Below are 13417 nucleotides of genomic sequence, written 5' to 3'. Positions count from 1 at the left end.
TTTTCATTTTACCCGATTCTAAAACCATTCCCATCGATTGATGTAGCTGATGAAGATGTATGCGATGGTCTACTCTGTATATAGAGAGTGAGAGGGGAAAGGGGTGGAACCTGCAAGATCGGTTATACTGAGCAGCGTTGAGGGATGGAAATGGGGCGAGAGGTGCGAAAGGAGTATAGGATAGATAAAGAAAATTAGATAGTAGGAGAAGGAGAACAAGTTGTACCTAAAGAAGAAGAAGAAGAAGAAAATAAAAAGAATAAGAAAGATGAGGATTGAAAGAAGAGTAGACTAGTAATAAATGAAGTAGTGCATGTTAGATACAACGCAAATATGGTTGAACTCTGGAAATCTGTAGATTACTTGAACCGCGTAAAGAATTCGCCTTTTTATTTTGTTTTGTTCCTTTGGCTTTTAATTAACATTCTAATCTTACGAGTGAGAGTTATATATATAAATATAAATATTCAATTATGGGTATGCGCTTTCATGGATTATACCCGTGTGAGTAAAACAAACATTGACACATCATAAATCCCCAATCTAAGAAAACACATGTCGAGAACACATAATTATTATATGGCCTGAAAGAGTTTTGTTCTCCCAAATAATTTGATACCATATTTATGTTGTAAGTCTTAACGCTTTGATGATCAGGAGGTGTTCGTTGCAGTGATGTAAAGCTTGATTTGTGCCAAAGTCAAGCATGCATGACTGCAATGAATGAATTCAGATGTCAATGATGTCATAATCCTATAAGGGTTACATTTAAAATCCATTTCAAAACACCTTTTCAATATTTTACATTATACATGTTATAACTGTTTAATTAACACTTTTTAGTATAAATCCTTAAGTTCATGTAGGATTACGACATCATTGGCATCTGGATTCATCCATTGCAGTCATCTCACCTTACTTGGCACAAATCAAAACCTTCATCATTGCAAATAACACCTACTGATTATCCAAGCCTGTAGACATACCACATAAATGTGGTTTCAAATTATTTTGGAGATAATATTCTTTCCAGCTCTATATAATTATTATTTGTTGATGGAATATTTTTTCCTTGAATTATGGATTTATGAGATGTCAATTTTCTTTTTACTCACACGGTAGAATATTGTATATTCCTTTTTAAAGCAAAACGAAACTCTAAAAAAATATAATTCCTTCTGTGTCACAATCAAACATCACTCCACCCCCATCTCTCTCCATTTACCTCTCTCTCTCCCTCTCTCTCTCTCACTCTAAAAAAAGTTGTACCCAATATTGGGTAAAATGGGAACATGCTTGTTCGTTGGGTAAAAACATACTAAATATTTTGTAAATTTTACGCAATGTCCCGTTGAAATTTAATATTGGGGAAAAATTACCCAGCAAACATGCCTGTTCACTTTCTATCCAATATTGGGTAACTTTGCACTCTCTGTTTTTAGGGTGCTCTCTCTTTCTTTCTCGCTCCCACTTTCTATCTGTTCAATCCTTTTTTTCTCACTGTTTAACTCATGTCTATCCCTTTTTTTTTCATTATCACCATCATTCACTCATTTACCATCTTACTCTCACTCCTAACTCTTTTTTTCCCTTTTCATTCTCCATCTCTTATATTCTGCATCATACTTCTTCCCTCCGTTCATGTGTATTCATTCTGTCCCTTCATTTATATTTCCCCCTCCATCTTCCATCGTCGTCAATGGCATAAAAGGAAGATATCTCCTTCACCCGATGGCGACCAGGAGTAGTTGATTCAGGAAGACTCGTAAACAGTTTAATTACAGCCCTTAAAAGGGTTTCCATCACTGATATTCTTGACGAAGAGCTACTCCTCGCCGATGTATACCCTTTCGAAGTCAGAGCTTTACAGAGTTCTGCTATCCATAAAACGCTCATCAACAGAAATTGATCCATGCAATACTGTGCTCATATCATTTTTTTGCCAAAAGGTGAAATAAGCTAAAACTGAAAAATGCTTCAGGCGGAGGCCTTTTTCATTTTTGAATCGCATTTTTACAGCATTGCATGGATTTTTATTGTTCAGTAAAAAAGTAACGTGTGAGAATGGAGGTGGTTAGCTAAACTTATCGCCACAAACCATTCCAAATTTCCGGAAACGGGGAGTTTATCTAACTTTACATTATTATATAAAACATGCTTCAGCTTAAAGCTATGTATCCTTTATCATGAACTGCACAAAACCCTAAGGAACTGGATGCTACTCCATGATGTTTCTTAACAGGTTACGTTATGCCTCACTGATTGTTTAGAGGGAAGCAGCGGAACCACTGAACATGTAATGAGTCATGAGATCGAAATTATCGTTTACCTCGTTGAATTCCATCGGGAAAGTTCCCCTCTCCCCCTTCCCTTCTCTCTCTCTCTCTATGTCTGCCTCGATTTTCGAGCTTTAAGTTTTTAAATAGTTGCACCTGTCTTGTCAGGATGGGTGCTGTTTTCATACACTAACTTTTTTCTCAAAAATATCAATTCAACCAATCAAACTGCACGATTTTAGTAGTTTATATAATTTTGATTTGCAATATTTGTCAAAAAAACAAATAATGATAATAAAACAACAATAATTATATGATATTGTCTGGCCTAGGGAGGAACATCAAATATATTGCCCTCAAGAATCATATCAATATGGTTATTTAAAGAGCAACGTATTTAATGTATCCCGTCGGGGCAATATATATGCTTAATGTCGCGGATCGTCGCCATTTCGACCAGTGACTGCAATTCATATTTGACTTGGCATGGTTTTTATCATCATCTCTAATGAATGACACTATGTTGACTTACAAAAACAATAGAAGTTTTGACTTTTTTAATAAGTTGATTAACATATAATTAATTTGGCATCTCTAGATAACGGATTAGTTTACTAGTCATTTCAAAATGAATTAAAATATATACCTTTTATACGCCAAACTGGAGACTTCCCCTCTCTTAATTACCCCTTTTCCAGTGATTTCTCTCATCGTCTCAAGACTATTTATTATCTTTAATATTCGAGAACGCACAAACTTGTTTAAAGAGGGGTAGCCCCATATTCGTCTGATTTTCTCCCCCCCCCCCATGCCTATATCCTCCTCATTCAAAACCATCTTTATTACTTCAATCCAACTTCCGATTCACCTTTGTCGACGTTCTCTTAAACGACCTCCGAAGAATGGGAAATATACCAATAATATAAAATTAATTCCTTTAACTGTTTAATATCTTTGTGTATGGCTCTAACTGTAAGTAAATTAATGTGAGGAGTGACAGAACGAAACGAAGATGCTCTACAACACAATCAGTCGTACTAAAACACATGTAAAAGGGCTGGTGTTAACCAAACATCTCGCACCACTCATTTACCCCTTCGTCACCCCTCCCTCTTACAAAATCGCTCCTTTACCTACCAGTTAAGTGTGAAATAAGAACCTTGAGTGAGCGTTCTGGTGGGTAAATAATTGGATTTAGATGGCCGCGTGAGGCCTGAGCTTGAAGTTGTCGATGCCGACACTTTCGGCGAAGCGAACGGGTAGCTCCTTGCTCAGCTGCGCCTGAATCACTTGTTATTTCAGCCACTTAAAAACGGCATTGGTAACTCGATGTGACCATAGGGAATTTGAAAAAGAAATACAACAAAAAAGATAGATGAAGCTGTAAAGGGAAATATAAGAGTGGGATGGCACATAATAAATACCAGTAAAAGAGAATATACAAAATAAATCTCAATTTAAATAAATATGTAAATATATGTCTAGAAATAAAAAAAAAACATTTTAGAAATATGAAGTCATTAGCCAAAATTAATGAACATAAGTGCAGTCGCATTTCCTTTCCATAATTGTTTGTTAATGTTTTGTTAATGGGAGTGATCAGTATTGTGAAGTTTGACAACATATTAAATTATCAAATTCAAATCGTTCACAAATAGTTCGAAATCTAGCTACAAGTCTACTCTAAACTTATAGAGTAGGCCTACTTGTTAACTATATTTCATGTGTTATAAATCAGTTGATCAATGGAAGGAAATTGTAATGAGTTAAATCATTTTGTATTTGGTTTAAAAAGGGAATCAAATTTGGCCATCACTTTGTTACAAATCATTCTAAGAGTCGGGACTGACAAAATCATAAAAACACTTATTTAGTAGAATGTGCTGCCCTTGATAATTTAATGATTAAAACGTTCGACTGGCCTTATTGTCATATTAAATTTCATTAAGAAATAAAAAAATTCTGAAGAGGAGATGAGGATCGTAAATTTTTGACAGGAAAGTCTAAACATTATATCGATGACACCTGCTTTTGTCAAATTATGTACTTCATTCTTCCTGTCTTTTATTTTCCTTTATGATTGATAGTTCGCCTTGAGTCTAGATGGGATTTTCAGAAATAATATACAATGGCCGTCGACCTTCTTAGGCGCGAAGGCCTCTAAAATAATAGTCCAAGTACCTTGAGGTTGTATGAAATCCCAGTCATTCGTGTGTCTATTTATCGATGCGTTCCACCCCCCTTCCAGCTCTGTCTGCGCCTTGAATATTCATGATTGAGATTTTCCCGCGTAAAAGATAAACAGCAAGCACTCCCAATGGATCTGGGCGCAGACTGTTAACACATCTCTCACGGCAAGGCCGGGGTGGGATGTACACGGAGAATGGGGCGTAACGGAAAGAGGAGATAATGTGAAATTGATAACCACTTGAAATATCAAGAGACAAGTACCCGGATCGTGCACGGGCCATTATCTTTCTGACAAATCGTCCTTAAACGTGACCTTCAGAGTTGTATGACAAAGACGTGCGCTTAATGACGCCATGTATTGTCTTACAAAGTGAAAAATTGGAATAGCTGTTAGATGAGATGGAAAAAAGAAAAGAAAAGGAAAAGGAAGAGTGAGAGACATAAAGACATGAAGTGATATCAGGTTTAATACAAGACATGCTTAAAGGAGAATAATGCATTGACATAAAACACACAGAGAGGGGGGTAGAAAGAGATAAAGAATAAGAGAGAGAAAGATAATAATAGATGAATAAGAAGAAACGTAATACTACTTAAGTATTGCTTTAGTAATAGCACAATATCAGGTATATCAGTGTCGCCAATGCATTATTCTCATTTAAGCATGTCTTGTATTAGACCTGGTATCACTTCAAGAAAGATTGATGTTTTGGGTTCGTACAATTTGTCTTTCTTCTAAAACTTATCTGTTATTGAAGTTTCTTGACTTACAAAAAGGAAACCAGCCAATTTGAAAAAAAACGAGATCAATGAGATTATCATGAAACAATAATCGAATCTAATATCTAAAGTCCCCCGAATTTATGGCGTCCTTGATCAAATAATAAAAGAGAATAACTGATTATTTATTCTCTGTCCCCTTATTTATTTTTAATTATAGGGTCTCTTTATCAAAATATGATACAAACTTTCTATCAAAGTTAGATGTACATGTATACACTTTAACAAAAATATTTTAAAAGAGCAATTAAAACACCATTGGGAGTAACGGATCAACGACTTACTTTACGTCTTGAAATATGACAGCAAAATATATGAATTTTCAAGATTTATAAAATATCCGAATGAATAACATGTCTACTATCTAGAGTAGATGTTAACATGTCATACTATGTTCTGATATATCCTACATACTCAAAGTGCTGCAGTTTGATTGGCTAAGAGTGATCACGTAATTAATCTTTTTTTTCCGTTTGGAATCTATGAATGTGGAAGGGCAGTATTAAAACACATGCTATCTACAGTAGATATTAAAGTACCAAGTAGTATTATTTTGAATATTACGATACAATTTCCTCGAAAATAGTTCACAGTGTAATACATGTTTTATTTCGGGGGAATCTGTATAAAGGTGCAATGTGAATTGATTAGACCGGTGAGTGAAATATACAACGTCTATGTTTTTATAAACGGGCCAAACTGCGATTTATCAAAATGTGGAAAGCGCAGATACAATCTAATATACTTGGTATCGTACCATTACCTTCTCTAAAACTGAGTCGTCATGATTACGCACTAAAGCGTTCAAGGAAAAAAATTCCTACCAGGTACCCATTCACCTCGCTTGGGTAGAGAGCACCCAATGTGGAGAAATATGTTGATGAAGGAATTAACACCTGTAGTAGGATTCGAATCCACGACCCTCTGACTGAACGGCGACAGTCAGGACCACCGCTTCACTTGATTCACCTTCAACACATCGTAAGGAAATTGAATAGGGCCTATTTCAACCAAATGTTATCATGCGTATAGGTATCAACCAACCAAGAAATATACAACACATTACATATATCTCGTTAGTGTGGAAATACTATCATTAATATTTGCGATTAAATTGATTTCGCCTGCAGGGTTCGTTAATAAACATAAACCCTTATACAACTGGCATAGAGTCAGGTTACGAACTTATTTTTAGTTGGGATTCTCTGTTGGGTCTCCCCACCCCCTGGAAAGCGCAATGTCACATGCGCTTTATGCTTAATATTATTCGCATATTATTTTTCATGCATTTAGGTTGAAAGAGTGTCGAAACACTGCTCTCCGACCTACTTTTCACTCGTGAATTCCAAATCCATTTTTGCCCCCTTTTCGTAGGTCAATGAAAACGTCACTGAGTTAATTTTCTATGTCCATTTGTAACATCAAGAACACCGCCGATCCAATTGAATTGAATTTCCTAGCCGAATGTTCATGCTGTATACATTTACAAAGTAATATTCATCTTGCAAAGAAAACTGTGCCATGGACTGACACGAGGGAGTGAATTATACAAGATTGTCGGAATAAACGTGTTATGGAATTTCTTCCCGAAACCGGTCTAATTAAATCATATGAAAGCATCGCAATGCTTTTTAGGCGAAGTGATTGTTTCTTTTTTAAACCAGTAATTAATATAGAGTGATGTAGGATATTATTTTGTTATGTTTATGTAGTCATTCTTTTGGCAACATGATAATCATTAAGTTTCACCTGGGATTTGAATATACGTGACCTTCTATAGTTTACAGCAGGATTATACAATTATTAAACCACAGTCCTTCTACTCTCCTGCTGTTATGACTGGTTACTAACCACACTAGGGTTCACGTAATAATCATAGAATCACAACACGTCTCGATGCAAAAACTATCGATTTCATGCCCGATTGCAAAAGGATCGAAATTCAATTTGGACGCAAATCTCCGTAAGATCAAACACTTATCGGCGAGCAAGGCTCGAGTACGTTGTCATTGTGCACCAACATATCCTAACGCTGCATAAATATTGGTACAGGTTATACTAAGTACCTTCTTCAGACTCAGAGGACCTCGTCAGTGTTTTAAGATATGTTAGCTTTAACGTTTCCCGCCAAAAAAGAAAGAAAGGGAAAATCGATATCAAACGATGGACTGTATGACATTTTGACAGACGACTCATCAAACATGAAAGATCGAAATTGAATCGATCGCATTTCATTGAAGGAGGGAGAAATCTGATGCCAAGTGCAACACGTGTTCGACCACGGCTTAGACTTGATCATGTTTGATCCTTTCCATTACTAATTGTGTTTGCTGTGGGACTGTAGGCTTGATACGTGAGAGGAATTCCAAAGCAGGCAATAGTTGATGTCATTATTACGGTTAGATCATAGACCTAACTGGTTAGGTATCGAAGGATTCTGTATGACACTCTGAAGGTGTCGTCATTTTATTTCAGACAAACCTTTAAGAAAAAAATCAATAGCCAGGTTGAAATATAACTGTGTCATTTTTTGTAACACATTTTTTTTTGCAGATACATAAACTGCATGTGGTCTTTGAAAATAAAGATAAGAAGTAAAGTCGTGTATAACGTTAATGCGATGGGTTCGAGAGTTCCAAGTTTTAAGTTAGGGGTTATCCATTCGTACAGTGTAATATGGACAATAATTTTCCACATGTCTATATGATATTTTTCTATCGTCTCTCGTTAAAACAACGAGGCTAAGAATGCTGACAAAGCGAATTTAGCATAGCTAAAAAAAGGGAAAGAATTGGAGCCATAGCATGTCTGAAACAGTTTACATGTATTAGATCTCCATTACATGAAGTTGTCCAGTGAAATGTAGGTTTCAAATCTTATTACAGGTTATCTGATCAAAAGGGCGTTTCATATTATTTCGTATAGATAAGATGATGAACTACTGACCAGTCTACCTCATTTTCTGTCAAAATAAGAATAAATTTGATAAATTTAGAACAGCCACAATCAACCGACATCAATTTACTATCTTAAAAAATGGTCAAGGGTAGAATGATTTTTAAATTATGCACAAATACTCTTTCATTTTCAAGTATCATTGGATGCGAATTACTTTGATCGTAAGATGTTTCGAAAATTAGCGACCGTGTATATTCAATTTCAGAAGAAATTTATACATAATCATATAGGTAACATTCTTTAAAAAAATTATTCAAAAAATAACTTTCGAAATCTGGATGAATGCCTGCGCGCTTGTAATTCGAGCGAGAAAACGAAAAATCGTAAAATAAGATAACGAAATGTTGCATAGTAGAATACATTTTTTATTTTATAATTTATTTTTGTAATTATTGGTATATGCACATAAATTGACCATCAGCAGAGCTGAATGGATAATTTACAATATCAATACAAAGTACAAAAAACAGAAGTACAGTAAATATAATTTTTGGCTTTAATAATGATTGAATGGCATTATGGAATCAATTTACATGGAGATATATTTATTTCTTTAATACCAAAGGATAGATAACAGAAATAAAAGTGAGGGAGCAGGGGATAGAAGTAGAAATGTATTGCAGAATGAGAAACATGAGACAGGGGGGAATAGAGGGAGGTCAGAGAGAATAAAGAGGAGACAAAAACCAAGAACATTATAAATATTTTCAAAAATAGTTATATAAGTACAGTAGTGAACATTCTATACATTCACATATACAATATTTTTGGCGACATTTCATGGCAAATATTTGAGTATACAAAGAAGGATAAAGAAAATGGGAGTAGGAGAATAAAGGAAAGAAGAAAAAGAACACAAATAGGAAAAAGATGAAGACGGAGAAGATGAAGAAGAGAAAAGGAAGAAGAAGATGAAGAAGGATGGTGTTGAAGAAGGAGAAAAAGAGGGGAAAGAAGAAAAGGAAAGAAGGAAAGGAAGAAGTTGATGAAGAGGAGGGAACGTCTGTTGCATGAACAAACAATTCATAACTATTTTCAAAAGTAAATTAATGGCATGCATGCATGTTCAATTTGTCCTAAAAAAATCAAGTTACATCGGGATATATTTACGAACAAGATAACAAATATCACTTGATCCAACAATGCATTGGTGAGACAAACTAGTTCTTGCATGGAATAGTTTAGTTTTTGCCGTACATATTATAATGTTTGATAAACCACGCACTATGTATATCTATATTTATAAATATACCAACCTATCTGTGTATGTAATCTAGGCTTGAATTAATCAATGAGCTGGTGAAATGTGACATTTTGTATAGTCAAAACAAAATATGTAGGCAGACTGTTAACTGATCGGCTGACCTGGTTTTCGGCCCACATGCACTTTTGAAAGTGTGTCTTTTGAAGACCACTTTCTTGAATTGTTTGACATGGTTCGCCAGGTGTGGAATCTACTTTTAACAAACGATCTTCAACGCCACATTGTGACCACATTCTTTGCATGTTTGTATGTCATGTACTTCAACTTTCTCTTCGCGCACCTGTACCGTGTCCTATCCATTTTCAATCACGTGTCTGCTACATAGTGCGTCATGAAAACAAAGGAAATATAGAATAGCCAACAACCATGACAACGAAAAAGAGAGAACCAGGCCAGTGGTGAATCTATTAGCATCGGTCGGGTCTAGCGTAGCCTGCATCTTCCGAATTCACATTTCAATATATAGCATAGTGCCTGACGATATACTCTCTATGGATTCATTTCTAAAATAAATTCAAAAGTTAGCAAAAAATATAACATAATTTTGAAGTTTTAATCTAAATAGAAAATAAAATCTTAATTTGGATTACCGCAAAACCCATTTTGATTTGTTAAAACTTCTAACACTAACAACATTAACCTTGCTTGATTCTTTATTTTTTTGCGCACGAAAAGAAATTAGAAGCCATAAGTGTCGATGCGATATTTAGGACCCCACCGTACACACACACGCATGCACACCCACACCATCCCACACACACACACACGCACAATTGCCTATAGTACATGTATAGGCTTTCATGATTTAGATCCCTACTAACATTTTTGATGCATCACTATTGTGCACCTTTCCCCCAAAAAAGGAAGTATCAGATTTATTGACTATTAGAAATTATGCAGAATACGTTTCTTCTCTCTTTTCACCCATTTCTGCTCGCCTTTCACTTGCCGATCAGAAGATCGATCAGCTTTGTACAGCTGCCGCGCTTAACAAAATTTGGATTCCTTTAGATCGCCACAGGCTATCACGGTAGTCGCATTTTATTTGACACTTATTGGCATTAGCACTCCACAAATTGATTTTTACCTGCCTAATTAGGTGCTCAATCCTGGGGTTTTGGGGAGAACATTTTGAAGAGATTAATGTCCGTTTCAAGGAAATGCTCTGCCGGGTTCAAGTCTGTTGGATCAGATTAAGGGGTTGCTCGCTTTTCCTTTAACCCAGGGATAACCAAAAATACTCATTCTTTCTGAAGATATTGGGTTGATTAGTGAATGGGGATGGGATGAAATGATATTCAAGTGCCGTTGCAAAAAAGAGTTGCCTTCAATCCATAGGTGAATTATTCTAATTATATGTGTGTGACTTTAAAGCTTTCCTTACTTTGATTGCATCTCTTCCTGCAACGGTCAGTGCTTGGTCAATGAGATCAAAGTAATCCACACCAAATCATCATTCATATATCACAAATGAAATTCACCGTCTACTACCATGTCTTACCATGGACCTGTAGGTCCGTGGTCTGACCATTTACCCCATTCTTGCAAGGTGGCATATTTATTAATTTCGTTGTTCATTTGGATTAAAACAAATTTAATGATTCGAGAGAAACTGGAAAGATTACAATAATTACCAGATGATAAAATAATAATGATGAAAATAATAGTCTAGAGTCCGTAACCTTTAGCTACTCTATACCGTCTAATATTGCTAAATTGATTTGTATCAGATTCACTTAGATTCTACCTCTGACCGACTGGCTTACAGTGGCGTAACTACGGGGGGCATGGGGGCACGTGCCCCCCCCCCCCCCCTCCCCATCGGCTGGCAAAAAAACGAGGAAAAGGAGAAAAAGAGGGAGAAAGGAAGAAATTATTGTTCATTATAATGTTATATTATGTTACGTTATATTACATAAGAAACGCTTTATTAAACATAATTTGCTCATGGCCGATGTCTTCATTGTTCCTGGTGCTTGCTTGTCTGTTTAACGAGATAATCCTGTTGGACTAAAACCTCCCAATTTCAAGTCAATATACACCAAATATATTTCCTCGCACTTCGAGTTATTATTGTTTTATGTAGTGACATATGCTTCTTTTTCATGACTACTTAAAGTGATTGCCCCATTTTAAGGTCTTAATATAAAACATTTCCTGTACGTGCTTACGTTCGCATTAGTTGATTGGTATCCCTTTTCCTATTTTAATATCAAAAATTTTCAGCTCGCACTTCGCGCTCGCATCATTTGGTAGTGAAATACGTATTGTCTTAGTGCATTCCTACAAACAAGCCTTCAAATGCCCCTATTCAGGTCTGAATTTTCAGCTCGCGCTTCGCGCTCGCAATATTTGATTAGTGAGATGCGTATGTTAATCATGATTACAATGCCTACAATTGCTTCATGTGTTTAGATGTAATTCTAACAAAATTAGCAAGCCCTTGGCACTCGCATTAGATGACTACGGTGAGATATGTATGCTCTTAATGGATTCATAAAACATATTCCTTAACATGTCCCTGTTTGTGGTCAATATATACAAAAATTTCAGCTCGCGCTTCGCGCTCGCATTGTTTGTTTAACGAGACAGGTACGTATCATGATTACAAAAATCTGCATTATTTGATCAGTGATATACATATCCGTTTAAGTGCACTGTCCTTAAAATGTCTCTATTAGGTCAGTTGCCAGGTATACTAAGTGACTCAAAATTTTTGCTGGTGCCCCCCTCCCATGCCGTGACCCACGGTACGCCACTGCTGGCTTATTTTCATTCTCGACCATTTTCTTTCTCTGAATTTCTACATCCACTGGCGACATGTCTGTGTTTTGCATTCTCTCAAAGAGAAGACATGTTGCGCAGTTTGATTTCACATGACATTCGCCAGACCAGACATTGTTTAATATCTCAAAATCCCGGAGACAAAAAAAAAATCAATAGATCGCACTCTCCTTTAGTCTTTCTATTATTTGACAAAGAGCACTTCTGTAGTTATACCAGACTTTTACATTCATGTTTATTTCTATTTTCGGAAGTCACGGGTACTGATGAATGGCTGAGTATGGCGCCCACCCATGACATCAAGTATTATTCAGAAAGCACACTGCAGACACATTGTGATGTGTAAAACGAAATCCCGGATCGACTATTCATTTTCTAAATGCGTGTCATGTCTTTGATCAGAAAAGGACGACGCCGGACCGAGTACAGTGAGACAACGATGGCAGAAAAAGATGAGGAAGAAGGAAAAAGACAAAACTATAAAGAATGTGGAAGCAAAGGAAAAAAAGAAGAAGACAAATAAATAGAAAACAAAGACCGGGAAGAAGGGAGAAATGAAAATAAAGTTTGTCGACCATTGAAAAATCTAATCGATCCAATCGATTTGCAGATATGCAATTGAAATAAATCTTCACGAAATAGATGAAAACCACTATAGATTTTTTTCAAAAGAAAAGGGATAAAGTAATACGTATTGCAATTCTTTAATTAGTAAGAGTAAAGATTTGGGTCTGGCAAAAGATTATCCCACTCCCCTCCATTATCACCATTTCCTTTATAATTATGATAATGACGAAAATTTCCATACATCCAGCAAGATGATAAGGGACATGAAGGATCCATCTTCTTATTCGAAGGTTGGAAGAGGACCCACCGGGCAAGCTTGACTTTGTTCAGCTTCCCCACACCGCTTTCTTAAAGGGAAATACATCCTGAAATTGTGTTGGCTTTAAAATTAGTAGCAAAAAAAATCAGAGAAACATAGACGATATATTAATGAAGATTTGAAAATGATGAATCTCCTTTTCTCATCAATTTCATTTGATACGTCCCTTCAAACACTCTCACATGTGATTATAACTAAATATTCTATAGCAAGTCCTATGCTATGATAATGACGAAAATCTCCATACATCCAGCAAGATGATAAGGGACATGAAGGATC

This window comes from Lytechinus pictus, chromosome 2 (genome assembly GCF_037042905.1).
Source record: "Lytechinus pictus isolate F3 Inbred chromosome 2, Lp3.0, whole genome shotgun sequence".
NCBI classification, from domain to species: domain Eukaryota; kingdom Metazoa; phylum Echinodermata; class Echinoidea; order Temnopleuroida; family Toxopneustidae; genus Lytechinus; species Lytechinus pictus.
The sequence above is the reverse complement of the archived record's forward strand: the minus strand, read 5'-3'. Positions refer to the sequence as shown.